The sequence below is a fragment of the Pongo abelii genome, chromosome 7 (assembly GCF_028885655.2).
Source record: "Pongo abelii isolate AG06213 chromosome 7, NHGRI_mPonAbe1-v2.0_pri, whole genome shotgun sequence".
NCBI classification, from domain to species: Eukaryota; Metazoa; Chordata; class Mammalia; order Primates; family Hominidae; genus Pongo; species Pongo abelii.
Genome location: NC_071992.2, coordinates 120,962,898 through 120,978,421, shown reverse-complemented (window position 1 = coordinate 120,978,421; position 15,524 = coordinate 120,962,898).

Below are 15,524 nucleotides of genomic sequence, written 5' to 3'. Positions count from 1 at the left end.
GTTTAAAGCTCAAAGTCCAGACAGAGTCCAGTGTCTTATCTTGGGTCACATCCTCATGCTGGTTAGAGAAAGGCAAGGTGGCTTGGCTTGTAGTCCCACAAAGAATACACAGTGGGTGACAGAGAATTCCCAAATGGAAAGCAGATTGGTGTTGCCAAAAGAAAAATGTGCAAGTGCTGCTGATTATCACTGGGAAGCCCAAGCTTAGGCCCATTCCTAACTTAGAACTTAACTTAGAACTTTGAACACTGTTCTGAGGGCTTCTATTTTACTGTCTTTACATGGTCTCTTTGGTCAATCCCTAACTCATTTCTCCTGCCTTTACTGAGTCCATCGATAAAGGCTGAGTCTGGGTTTCTAATCTGTCTAATTTTGACCATGGCCCTACTTCTGGGACTCCAGTTCCATCCATGGGTACTTGTTTGCTGGGTATCTTTCACTCTGTTTTCTCTTGATACACTTTCCTCAGAGGTCCTTTTCATATGAATAGATTTCTCAAGATTATGACCTGAAGCTCTCTCTGGAATTCTGAATATCCACACGCTGCCCAGATTTCCCCAATAGCTAGTCTCCATTCTGTGCAGGATGCTCTGGAACTGATTGGAATGAGAACTCAGAATATTTAACACACACACCCTAGACACTGTGTCTAATGGCTACTGATTTATAGCCTCAACATGTTATAAGGTAGACATTGCCAATTGCATAACATTAACAATAAGATCCCTTAATGGTGCTTCCATGGCTGCTACAAGACTTCCTGGTGAACCAACCTGGATAAATGAGTTTCAAATTCAACTCCCTATAACTACATGAGTTATGTCCAATTAAATCCAATCTTGTTGGATTTTAGTCTTAACAGATCTCAGTCTATTACTCTATTTGGTCACGTTCTTTTGATTCTGATTCTATCACCCTTCATCTTAAACATTTCTTTTCATCTCTTGTCATCTGAAAATTTGATCAGTACTATTTGATGAAGTCAGCTAAGAAAGACAAAGAGGAAAATGTAATTGCACCAATATAGGCCTTTCTTTAGTCTAGCATTTCCTCCACTCTGCATACAGTCCTTCAATCAATGCCAGCTCTTTCCATATTACCATATTACCTCTGGTTGTCCATCAGAATATCATAATAAATATGCTGAAGTCCTATGTCTAGAGTTTTCTGGCTGTTTCCTGTGATTTCATCAGCATATTATAAAATAACAATAAGAAGGATTTGAGATTGTTTTGATGTGATTTCTAAGTGATCACTGATTTTGTTTCTAAGTTCTCATAAATAATACATTTAATAATACATTCCAGTGTTTCCCTAGCATTGAATCAAACATACTGAATCCAAATTCTTTCCTTTTGGAAACTTACAACAAGTCGCCTATTATTTCTTCTATTTTTTACCATTCTTTAGAGCTCAACTATATCTTCTCTTGAAACCTGTAGAATGAATTTACTAAAGCCTGAAGAACTAAACTTTTAAAACATCTTGGCACTTTTTTCACCTGCATTGTTTATTAATTCCCTCTTAACTACAATGGTTCTATTATTTCTAATATAAGAGCGCTCTTCCTGACAGAAGAAATGGAACAAAAATAGGGTTGCATAGCTCTCTCTGTGGACTTCATCAGTTAGCATAACACAAAATGTCCTATATAGATCTGCTCCATCTCGGTGTTTTTCCTCTGAACACGTAGTAGAAATTCCTTAATTAATGTGATCCACCTAGAGTAGTGGGTAGATTTAAGTGTGTGTGTGTGCGTGTGTTACACTTAAACAATCTAAATGTACATATTTTCCCCATTCCTTTGGTACAGAGTAAGAGCCTGTTTTTTGAGTGTGAATCTCCCACTTGGAGTTCTGCCCTGCTTTCCTCCATATGCCATGACTCGAAAACATAGGCCCCAATCTTCCACTTTTGATTTCTTAAAGTGTGGTAAAAACTTAGAATACTAACAAGAGAAACTTTGGTTATAGTGTGGTTTCCTTTATTGTTCTTTATTTTATCTCATTTTTATTATTCATTTATATTATTTTAGCAACTTATTTTTACAAAGTCTTTTAAAACACTCAATTTAGAATTTTTAAATTTTTCTAATCATTTCATGAATTCACATAATATTTCACTACTATGGCACATAAAACTGCCATGAACTGGAAGAAACAAAATGGAATCCCCAGTTGCATGCAGTTCCAACTGCAGGCTTGCCTAGTATGCACAGGCACACTAGAAAGAGCCTGGGATTCAATCATGAGCCTTCAGTGGGCTGAGGTCTTTAGGCAGGATGTTTAAAAAAACAGAATAAAGAGTGTCAGTTAATCTGGCATGTCATTAGGCAGAGGTCAGTTAGGAGAGCTTATTCTGTAACTTTTTAAAATTCCTTTAAATGATTCTTAGCAATTTTCACAAACCTCAGCATCTTAGAGCTTTAGTCTAGAATATAATGGAATTCTTACAGGGCTGTTCTATCCTGTCATTTTCCTGCTGGTGTATGGGTGCCTCCTTCACTCTTTGAATGCTTAATGATGGAGAGTTTCCTCTAGCCTGTAACCATCACTGCGTCTTCCTTAAAAGCATTCTCTTTATTAGTCATATGATTTATAACATTGGTAAAGCTTAACTTCACCCTACTCAAGTAAACCACTCTTTATCACATGCCAATTACATGCAACTCGCTGGGCTTTTCTTTGAACAGCTTTCCTTTCTGGTCTTGGGGCTATGCACACATGCTTAAGTTTCCTTGGACTGGTTGATTTTTCTGATTTACCATCCTTAAATATGATACACATCTGGCCATTCTCTTCTTTTCTGGGTGTTTTAGTAAATAATCTTTTGTTCCAAGTGTTAGAACTCTCTAACTGGCTTAGTAAGAAAGAAATGGTGAGAGAGAGAGGAAGAGAGAGAAAGGAGCGGGGGAGGAGAGAGAAAGGATGTGTGTGGGGGAGAGAGAGAGAGAGAATGTGTGTGCGCATGCACGTGCAGGGAACTTCTTTCTTCCTGTAGTTGAAAGTCGAGAGGTAGGACTCCCAGCAGGGATTTAAACCAGACTTTCACAGTGTCATCAGGCCAGTGACTCTACCTCCCTGTGGTTTCCTTGGCTTTGACCTCATCTGTGAGTCAACTTTGTCCTTAAGCCTGGCTCCCCTCATGTAACTAAATATGAATGGAGTGAGCCCCATTGATTTAGGTAAGCTCCATGAGCACAGGAATTGAGTCTTGTTTTGTTTATGACTCACTATGTCCAAGATCTGGCATGGAGTCTGGCACAGGGTAGGTACCCAATAAACATTTTCTGAAGAAATAAATGAACACCTGTCATAAACCATGCTCTGAACTTGGCGTTTTATAGCTCTTTCCTCCAAAACACAGAAGAATTTAACACTAAAATATCAGAGTTTTAAAAGTGTCACTTTTATTAAGTTTCTCCGAATCAAATTTTTGTTTTAAACCCCTAATCTTTTGGTTGCTGAGAACTTCAATATCGGTCACTGGGGTGCCCCTCATCCATTTCATACCTCATAAAAATGCTGAACTTATGCAGCACCAGACAACTGGGTGAGAAGTAGCTTCTTTTGTCCATGGTTGTTGTAGTCCTCACATGTCTTGGTCCATGGCACCTAGCTGAGCACTTGCCAATGCTGTCTCAGTCACCATCACTCCAAGTGGACTCTCAGAGATCCACACCTGGCCCCCGCCACACTGACTGTGACTCCCTATCTGAGACCCAGTGTCTCCATATGAAGCTCTTTATGCCACTGGCCTCTGCCCCCCTACCATCCCCAGTCCGTGTAAACACAAACTCTTCCCTAGATGTCACCACTTCTACCTCTACCACTCAAAGTACTTCCCTACATCTCTGCAGAAAACTGTAATTCCCCTCAATGAGCCATTTCTGGAGTGCAAATGGGGCAATGGAGATATTAATACAAGTTGTTTTTTTTTTGTTTGTTTGAGACAGTTTCACTGTCACCCAGACTGGAGTGCAGTGACGTGATCTTGGCTCACTGCAACCTCTGTCTCCCGGGTTCAAGCGATGATTCTCCTGCCTCAGCCTCCTGAGTAGCTGGGACTACAGGCACATGCCACCACACCCAGCTAACTTTTTGTATTTTTTTTTTAGTAGAGATGGGGTTTCACTGTGTTAGCCAGGAAGGTCTTGATCTCCTGACCTCATCATGATCCACCCACCTCGGCCTCCCAAAGTGCATGAGCCACTGCGCCCGGCCACAAGTTACTCTTTTTTAAGTTTAATAATTCATTCTTGTATTTCATGGGTATTTTACATAAGATGGTTCTCAAAATGAGGGGTAACCAAAAGGAAAATCAGTCACTCTGGCCTCTGTACAGCAAGTTCATGGCTGGCTTTGTATCTCGGTGCATCTGTCTCCTACATGTTCTCCACATTCTAGTTCAGAACAAAATGTGAAGTGGTCTCCTCCCCTGGTTTGTCTCTCTTTATACCTTTATCCTCCCCTCACTAGAGGGAGCAATATTAAGCACATCTACCCAATTAGCTTGGAGGAAGAGCTTGTCAAGTTGTCTCTTCACTCAAAATGCCTGCCAGCACTAACACACTTCCCTGATCTAACTCCAGCAGGCAGTAATTTGATAGGTATCTTAACTGCCCTATGTTGTATTTTTCTCCTGGTTCAGTCGCTGTTGGAGACTATCATCAGTTTTGTTTTATCCCTCTGATAATGTACAAAATATCACCTACCAATATGATATGACCACAGAAAACAAAAGAATCCTGCCTGCCCAATCACAGTTCTAGCCACAGAAATACTGAGTCTTTCTTTTCAGAAATTAACATACTCATTTCTTCCAGAGCAGTGGTCTCCACATACAGGGGGAAAAAAAGCCATCTTTTATACTTTTAATCAAAAATATGTAGTACATGAATGATGATATTAAATATATTTTAAATTTTAAGAAAGTCTTGGTTTTTAAGCTCTTGACAGGTTTACAAAGCTAAAGAGATATATGAGAATGTGCAGTCATCTGGTCAACCCAGGTCAGTATGGAAAGCTGTGTGAGTTATCTAAGCACTTATACTCAAACCATCTATACTAAATAAGTGAGCTGCATAATCTATGCAAACTCAGATTCAGTTAGGTACAGTCCTGGCTGACATATAACCGGGAAACCAAAAAAGAGAAGAAGAGAAAAAAAATGATGCCCAAGTTCACAAAATTATTTTGGAATACTCACAGACATTCCCTATTGACAAGCCCTCTTTCCCCTTATGCTGGAAAGGCTGGAATACAGCCTAGGATAAAGTTCAGAGGACGACAAAAATTGGTAAATAGCATTTTTAGGTTCAGTCAAACTTCAGAATTTTAGATCAGCCTACTTAAGTACTGAAGAAATATCTGATCACTCGTATGATTCTTAATCATTCACTCGGCTCCAGTTCAATGTATACCAGTATGTATTTTTAAATATACAGAAACCCTTTGGGGTGAATACCAGCAACTTCAGTAATGCTTTGTACCTGAGGTTTCTATTAAATGTTGGCTAGCACCATTTCAAAAGAAAGAGAGTTCCCTGTGTGCTGCTGTTAAGACCTGTAGTCCTCTTAGATAAGATACCTTCCCATCGTTAGTTCACTACTTCTGCCTTCTAGGTTTAGAAAGGTATGAATAGTCTTCAGCTGCACTTTAAAACCCATTCAAAATTGCCTTACATAAAGTAAGGCAACTAAATTTGAAGTTTAAAATAAGACAATCCTTGCAGGGAAAATCAGTCACTTATCAGTAGAGTTCCATGCAGCTCATTGGAAATTCAGAATTTGGAACACAAATTTAGAATATTGAACATGGCATTATTCATTGCCTGGCACAGAGTCACGCAAGGCAGTTAGCCAAACAAGCTATCTCTCTACTTACAGGTGAAACAACGGTTTGGAGAATCTTAAAAATTTGAAAACATCCATAAATCAAATTAGGTTTTCTAAGGGGGAAGTTAACACTCTGCCAAGTTATGCAAACTGAAGAAGAAAACAAGCCCGCCGTTAAAATGGTTTTCATGACAGACACTTACACTTCTTCACACTATATCAATTAGCATCTTTAGAAAAGACTTCCGAAAGATGATATTTCAATCAGTATATTTTCTGGATGTGAAGGGCTTTCGTTTATTGTTTCAGGCTGCAGAAAGTAGGACAATGGGTAGCGTTGCTGACAGTGGTTGAGCCAGGCGGTCTGATGTATAAACTGAGAGAAGAATTACACCACTTCTAGAACCTCTAATGAAAACTATTCCCTAACTATCAACGTGACTTATTAATTTGTAGATTTTCTCACCTCAAATGTATTCTTCCCCCTTTACCACACATAATTTTGTCTTTCTAGGATCAGCTAAATTTCCCCCTTGTTTTCTAAGGTATGTCTTTGACACCATGCCATGAAGCTACATCCAGAGAATGGATAAAAGACATGGAATTCTAAAGGAGAAAAAAATAAAAAAACAATTCTTCCTTGCTGAGTAATTTATTGAGCTCTCCTTTGTTACAGCAAAGCCAAGTATGGAATTCAGTCAAGAGAATCAAGTTGATCTACAGTATAAAGAGTTGAGGAAGAAGGGTAGGTAAATAGGAAGTGACACAGTGAAGCCTCATGAGCTGTGTTCTGGGGAGAATTTTGAAGGTTTGGCATGTGAAGACCTCCAGAGCTACAGTTGGAGAAAAAAGAAGAGATGATTGAGATATGTGCAGTGGGTTTTTAATTGAGTTCCTTCTATATTTGAAAGATTCAAGTAAAAATTCAAAGTCTTTTGTTCACTGTATGTTTCTTAAATGCCCCTTCATGTAGAGTCTAGGTAATGCCTCATACTGGATCTGATTCATGTTACATCCATGCCACAAACCAACTCACTCATGTCCAAAACCAAAGTCCTAATTCTAAAACCCAATAAATTGTTCATGGAATAAAAGCACAAAGATCCACCTTCAATGACACTAACCTTAACAACAGCAGAGTTGTAAGGCTGGGAGTTGCATTTGAGTTCATTATCTGAGCACGCCATTTGACATGAGTTTTGACTGACTGAAAGAGATTGGCTACCATAGTATTTTAAATCTTTTTGGAAGGTTATGATGGTGGTGGCATTTTGGAAGTACTGTAGCTTTCACTGAAAATCATTCAATATTAGAGATAATACATGGCTTTTCTAAAGAATCTGGTTAGCACTCCATATGTTCACTTAGTGGGAAAAAATAAAACCTCTATCTGAGAAAAAAAAAAAGCTGCTAGGCATAGATATCTTGCTTTTTACATTTTTCCTTTAAAGGAAATACAAATTAGCCATTAGCACAATGCAGCCTGTTCTCAATTCTCTGGAAGTTGATGCTTGTTCCAGAGTGCAGCCTCCTTTGCTCTTCAGCAATGCTGACAACAGACTTTGGTACACCTGGCGAGTTTACACTGGCTGACCTAGAGCCTCCCTTTGCCTGCTCCAGCCTGGATAATGATTCTCCCAGACGCCGCACAGCAGTTATCCTAAGATTTCCTCTACTGCCCATCTGAGAAGTCCCTACATTTCTCTTGGTTTGGATAACATTTGCCTGGCCCAAGCTATTCTTCCTCCCTTTATTCCCCAGGTGAAACACATCCTCTAATAGCTCCCTAAGAAATGGTACTGAGGAACTTGGGTTTTGAGACTTTGCTTGACTGCACATATTTTTATTCCATCTTGACAACTGATTGACAGCTTTAGTAGGTATAGATTTCTAGGTTGAGAATCATTTTCCCTCAGAATTTTGAAGATATTTCCCCACTGTCATAGAACTAAGTCATTTCTCTCTCTGCTCCTTTCTTAGTGTGTGACCATGTGATCTATCTATTTCAATGCTTCTCTCAGGAATCTGTTAGGATTTGCTGTTTATCTCTGCTGTTCTGAATTTCATAAAATAATATTGGATATTTTGTATTCTTATGGATCCCTTCACATGATGGCCATTTTCACTTGGTAAGAGTTTTGACCTAGAATTTTTTTTTTTTTTTTTTTTTTTTTAGACAGGGTCTTGCTTTGTTGCACAGGCTGGAGTGCAGTGGCACGATCTTGGCTCACTGCAACCTCCGCCTCCCAGGTTCGAGACATCCTCCTGCTTTAGCCTCCAGAGTAACAGGGATTACAGGCATGTGCCACCACACCCAGCTAATTTTTTTGTATTTTTAGTAGAGACAGGGTTTTGCCATGTTGGTCAGGCTGGTCTCAAACTCCTGGTCTCAAGTGATCTGCCCGCCTTGGACTCCCAAAGTGCTGGAATTACAGACGTGAGCCACCATGCCCAGCCCCGCTAGTTGTGGTAAATTTTATTACTTCTTTAATAGTTTCTGTCCCACCATTTTGTTATATTTTGCAGTAACTGTTTTTTGACATTGGAACTTTTAGAATCATCTTCTAATTTTCTTGTCCTTTTCTCCTATATTTTTACATATTTAATATTTTGGTCTTTCTTCTGGAAGATTTGCTTATTAGTCAACCCTTATATTTAATTTTTAATATTTTAATTTTTTTATTTTCAAGATTTTTTTGGCCTCTAAATGGTACTTATACCATCTTGGTTGCATTTCATATGTGCAATATCTTAACTTTCAGAGAAACATAGTTTCTCTGAAATTTATTTAGCTTCCTGTATGGTTTCTTTATCTTCTGGCTTCCTTTTTTTCAATATCTTTTGGGCACTGTCTTTGATGTTAGAGACTTACCTGAAATATCAGGTAATCTTTAGGTCCATTCCAATTTCAGCAAAGTAGTAAAGTGCTGGTTGGAATATGTCTGTGTACATGAGAGGGGCTTATCACATAGTGGGCTTTATTCAGTAAGAGAAACTGGGTGGAGGGTATTTGCCACACTGTCAGTGTTGTGGGGAAATCACAAATGGCTAGTCCTGTAGACTTTGTCTCTTGAGTGGGTCAGTTTCCTCAGAGAAAAATCATTCCCACTCTTGTATGAGTGGGAAAAGAGAGACTCCCAATGCTCTGGGAGGTAAAAATGAAAAAAAGGTAGTGTTTTCTTTTCTTTTTCCCAGTATGAAATGTCTACTTAATCCCTCTGTTTCCATGTAACACTTATCCTCCCTCTGCTTTGCTTAGTGGTACAGACACCAGAGTCTGTGATGCAGCCTCTCCAGAAAGTAAACCTCCGGTCTTTAGCTTAGGTGGAATAGGGAATATAAAGGGTATTGTCTTAGTCTATTTTGTGTTGCTATAACAGAATGCCCGAGACTCAGTGATTTATAAAGAAAATAGGTTTATCTTATCTCACAGTTCTGCAAGCTGGAGAGTTCAAGGGCATGACCTTGGCTTCTAAAGCAAGGGCTCTCAAGCTGTGTCAAATCACAGTGGAGAAGGTCTGGGGAAACTGGACACATGCAAAGAGGCAAAACCAGAAGGGCGCCCTGTCTGTATAATGATCCACTCTATTCCAACAAGAACTAATCCAGTCCTCATCAGAGAGGGAACTCACTACCTCAAGAACAGCATCAAGCCATCCATCATCTCTTGTGTGTTTATGCCTACCTTTCCATTTGATGTGTAGAGAAAGTGGAAATAAACATGTGATCAATCAACCATTTTAAGCTGGAAATCTGTGCTATCTTTTAAAGAAGTCTGCCCTGTAACAAAGTAATAACTACAAAGGGTCAAGAGCTTCACCCTCATGGTTCAGGTTCAGAGTCAAGAGCATCCCCATCATGGTAAAGGTGGACGAGCATTATGTCTAAGAAAAGTTCAGTTGTAGTCAAATCATTTTATGCAGCTCTAATTGATATTGCTGTTCATAACAATTGATGGAGATGGAGATGAGGAAATGTTTCTAGACATGCTACATCAACTATGAAGTCTGCTAGCATCATTATTACCATCATCACTCACATAGGTAGAAAGTAAACATATCAACTCACTTTCACTTCCAAACTGAAAACTTTTCCTGGTTTTTGCCATCAAGCAGCACACCACCCAGTGGAAAAGACAATTTATATGGCCCAGGAAAAAAATGCCAGACTACAAAAGTATCATGAGCAATATTCCAGATATCTGAATGTGATCTTATCATGTTCTCCTTCACCTCTGAGCCTTCATCAATGTCCTTCCCTCTTTCAGAGCACCCTTTACCACCTCACTTCATTTCATTTAACTCATTATCAACATCTTTGTTTCCATTTATTAATAATCATGACAAGAATACTAATAATATCTAAATTTATTGAGTGCTTACAATGACAGGTATATCATTATGACTTTATATATATTACCTTATTTATTGTTTCGAGCAATCCTTTGGTGTAGAAAGCCTTTTGCCCACATTTTATAGATAAGAAAACAGATGCAACATTTATATGGCACTTTCTCAGAGAATTTCCCAAACTCTCAGGTTCAATTTAATCATTTCTCCTGTGATACAGTAGTTAGGATATATACCCTGGTGCCAAAGTTCCTTAGGGAATTTTCTTAGCCTCTCTGTTCTTTGAATCCCTGTTAGAAACATGTAGGTAACAATCATTTTTATATCACATGACTGTTCTGAAGATTAAATAATACAAATACAAATCTCCTTGAATACAATCTTACATGCAGTAAGCCATGAATGCACACTAGCTATAGCTACATGCTTCTAGAGGTCTTGACACATTTCCTATCTTAACACTTACATCAGAATCTAAGAGCATGTGTATTCTTTAAAACATTTCGGTCTAATATAGTAAACATGCACACACTCATACTCTTCCCATCACACAAAGGCTTGGAAGCAAATTATTTAGCAGTTGAAATGACAGTGCCACAGTTTCTAGGGCCTGGGCCCAAGACAGTAGGCAAAGCCCATTTAGGTCATGACCTATTAATATTTGCAATGAGTTTAAGTGGAATTGCTGCTGCTCTTTCTGTAGTACATGAGCAGAATCTGAATTTTGCATGTTCTATATCCCACTCCTCACTTCCTATCGGATTATAAGCCCTGAGAGGGCAAGGATCATGACTATGCTATTTAGTGTTTAGTGTTGTGTCTTACCACTTAGTACACTGCCTAGAATGTATAAAGTGCTTAACAAATGGTTGTTGAAAGGGGGAATCAATGAATGAATACTGATAGAAAATCAACTCCTTTGGGTGAATTTCACACATGCAGAAAATATGTGAGGGTAGAATACTAATTTAACTTCCAGCAGAAACATGGTCATTATAAGTAACAAAAGTAGATTCTGTAACAGCTGTAATTTGGAATCAGAAATACTGGCTATAAGGCCAGTCTTCATGATTTTCTGACTGTGTGATCCTGGACAAGTTGATTAATTCCTCTGAGCTTCAGTCACCAAATAGTTTAGTGTGAAAATCAAAAGAGATAATGTACATCCAAGCATTCTGTAAACCAGAAATCCCTGTGAAGGTTTACTATGAAAGCTTTCTCCCTAGGCCATATCAATCTGCAAGTACAGTTGGGGCATTAGTTTAATAAACTTGTCATTCTCTGGGGTGTTTCCTGAACTGTTGCCATCCCTATGATCTTAAGTGCCTGTTAGACTCCTTGTTGATGATGAATAAATGTAGATTGTGTGAGTGGGGAAAGTGGGAGGGGGAGGGAGGTGAGGAAGCACAAGCTACTCATGCTTCATTCTGTCCCTGAGACCCTAGAAGACAAAGAGGATTGGAATGCTCAAAAAAGTTTTAGAACTGCCAAAAGTACATAAAGTCAGCTATAGAAATTTAAACATAAGTGATGATTGTTTGTTCCAGCAACAGTGCAGGGGGGATATTTTCAAGTTGCTTAGTAAAAGAGGGGGAATAAAGATGTACGAGTTTCCTCTTATACAGGGACCAATGATCACCTCCTTCCACTAACCAATTAAGTTAGTTGATTCATTATTAATTAAATTATTTATTTTTGAACCCCTATGATACATATACATCATCTGCTATGTGCCAGGTTATGTTTGGTACTTGGCTACATTGTCAAATGAAAAGAAACACAATGTCTCCTAACTTACAGCCTAGGGAACTTACAGTCAGCCACCTCATGCCTCTGCTCTGAGTTGAAACAACCATACCATCTTTGGAGTGAGTTTCTCTTCATTAAAGAAACTATGATGGTCAACAATGGGAGATGTTTTTTTCTATCAAGAGTATGAAACAGACATTAATTAAAGTATATGTTCAGTTTGAGATGTCATTTCTGAAAAGGAAAGTGAGTTCTGGTAGTACAAATTAAAATAGTTAAATTTAAAACACATATACCATGTAAAGAAAATAAAGACATTTTATCTAAATAGGGAAAATTGAAGCCAGATTTAATTTTTGCTTTTGATCAAAGGTTTTCAAGAGGAAATAGTCTTAAGTCATATAGGAGAAATGTGGCCCTTACCTAAGGAAGAATTTCTCAGCATGGAATGATAAGGAATTGAAATGGGCAGCCAAAGAATCTTGAAGAACTTCATCTCCAGGGAGATCCATGGATTAGACATCAAGTTGCTTCACAACAGAGGCATGAGTAAGGCCATTTCTCCCTATGCTTTTCAGCTTTATAGATAAGTGAAAGACCAATTAAAACAGATGGCTACTAGTTCTATTTAGAGAAAATAAAACAGATAAAGTAAATTTGTTTTGATCCTATTTACACTTCTAATGCAAAAACCAGACCAGCTCTTATAAGTTACTTCAACATTACTGGACCCTTTTTATGTCCCAGGCACTGTATTGGATGATGCAAATCTATAAAGATTCTTCTGCTTTCAATAAATTTATAATTTACTGAAGAGACAGAGCTAACAGATAGTTACTATCTGTTAACCCCTTACTATGTGCCAGATATTTTGTTAAGTATTTTAAATGCCAGATTTTATTTAATTGTTACAACAATCCTAGGAGATATTACCATTATCTACATTATGCAGATACAACTACCCTCATAAGAACAATCCAGAGCCTTTGAAAGAGGCTCTGAGGGTCCTTATCTGAGGGTCCATTACCAAACCATGGAGCCAGAATGCAAACCCAGTCTACCTGATTCAAAGCCTATGTCCTCTTGACCATTACTCTACATCTTGTGCTATACTCCAAAACAAATGACAGTCATAATGATAACAACAATAACATAATGCTTATTATAGGAGAGGTGTAAACAAAGTGCTTTGGGGTCAGAGAAGGGAAACAATTAATTTGAATTTGAGATCGTTGGAAATTTTAGACAGATGGTCATTATTTTAAAAAGACACCTAACTGTTCACCAATATGGGTGTTCTCACTTCCATAGTAGAGCTGTCACTTGGGAGAAGCTGCTATCCAGGATGACATTCCTGGCCCCTGTGCCACGTGACTGGTTCTCCGTGGAATCTGAGTGGAAGTGACATAGGCCTCTCCTTCATCAAGGCAGTAAAGATGCAGATGCACCTTCCCCACCTTCTCCTTCTTTTGCAGACCAGGATACCTATATGAGTGCTGCATAAGAAAATATATATAGACTTTTGTTCTGTTAAGTCACTGACATTTGGGGATTTATTTGTTAAAGCCACTAGCATTACACTAATATAAAAAGTGATCCAAGAAAGGAATAGAAAATAAGCAAAGTCACAGAAACATGGTGTATTCATGGAGAGTGAACAATCCCTGTTCTTCGGAGTATATCATGTGGAAGGGAAGGAGACTGACTGGCAAGGTAATCTGGAACCATCATCAAAGACCAAAGGCAGATAAAACCACAAAGATGGGGAAAAAACAGAGGAGAAAACCTGAAAATTCTAAAAATCACAGCACCTCTCCTCCTCCAAAGGAACGCAGCTCCTCGCCAGCAACAGAACAAAGCTGGATGGAGAAAGACTTTGACAAGTTGAGAGAAGAAAGCTTCAGACGATCAAACTTCTCTCAGCTAAAGGAGGAAGTTCGAACCCAATGCAAAGAAGTTAAAAACCCTGAAAAAAGATTAGACGAATGGCTAACTAGAATAACCAGTGTAGAGAAGTCCTTAAACGACCTGATGGAGCGGAAAACCATGGCACGAGAACTACGTGATGCATGCACAAGCTTCAGTAGCCAATTTGATCAACTGGAAGAAAGGGTATCAATGATTGAAGATCAAATGAATGAAATGAAGCAAGAAGTTTAGAGAAAAACGAGTAAAAAGAAATGAACAAAGCCTCCAAGAAATATGGGACTACATGAAAAGACCAAATCTACGTCTGATTGGTGTACCTGAAAGTGACCAGGAGAATGGAACCAAGTTGGAAAACACTCTGCAGGATATTATCCAGGAGAACTTTCCCAAACTAGCAAGGCAGGCCAACATTCAAATTCAGGAAATACACAGAACGCCACAAAGATACTCCTCGAGAAGAGCAATTCCAAGACACATAATTGTCAGATTCACCAAAGTTGAAATGAGGGAAAAAATGTTAAGGGCAGCCAGAGAGAAAGGTCAAGTTACCCACAAAGGGAAACCCATCAGACTAACAGTGGATCTCTCGGCAGAAACTCTACAAGCCAGAAGAGAGTGGGGGCCAATATTCAACATTCTTAAAGAAAACAATTTTCAACTTAGAATTTCATATCTAGCCAAACTAAGCTTCATAAGTGAAGGAGAAATAAAATCCTTTACGAACAAGCAAATGCTGAGAGATTTTGTCACCACCAGGCCTGCCCTAAAAGAGCTCCTGAAGGAAGCGCTAAACATGGAAAGGAACAACCAGTACCAGCCACTGCAAAAACATGCCAAATCGTAAAGACCATCGATGCTAGGAAGAAACTGCATCAACTAATGAGCAAAATAACCAGCTAACATCATAATGACAGGATCAAATTCACACATAACAATATTAACCTTAAATGTAAATGGGCTAAATGCTCCAATTAAAAGACACAGACTGGCAAATTGGATAAAGACTCAAGACCCATCAGGGTGCTGTATTCAGGAGACCCATCTCACATGCAGAGACACACATAGGCTCAAAATAAAGGGATGGAGGAAGATTTACCAAGCAAATGGAAAACAAAAAAAGGCAGGGGTTGCAATCCTAGTCTCTGATAAAACAGACTTTAAACTAACAAAGATCAAAAGAGACAAAGAAGGCCATTACATAATGGTAAAGGGATCAATGCAACACAAGAGCTAACTATCCTAAATATATATGCACCCAATACAGGAGCACCCAGATTCATAAAGTAAGTCCTTAGAGACTTACAAAGAGACTTAGATTCCCACACAATAATAATGGGAGAATTTAACACCCCACTGTCAACATTAGACAGATCAATGAGACAGAAAGTTAACAAGGATATCCAGGAATTGAACTCAGCTCTGCACCAAGCAGACCTAACAGACATCTACAGAACTCTCCACCCCAACTCAACAGAATATACATTCTTCTCAGCACCACATTGCACTTATTCCAAAATTGACCACGTAGTTGGAAGTAAAGCACTCCTCAGCAAATGTAAAAGAGCAGAAAGTATAACAAACTGTCTCTCAAACCACAGCGCAATCAAACTAGAACTCAGGATTAAGATACTCAAAACCTCTCAACTACATGGAAACTGAAC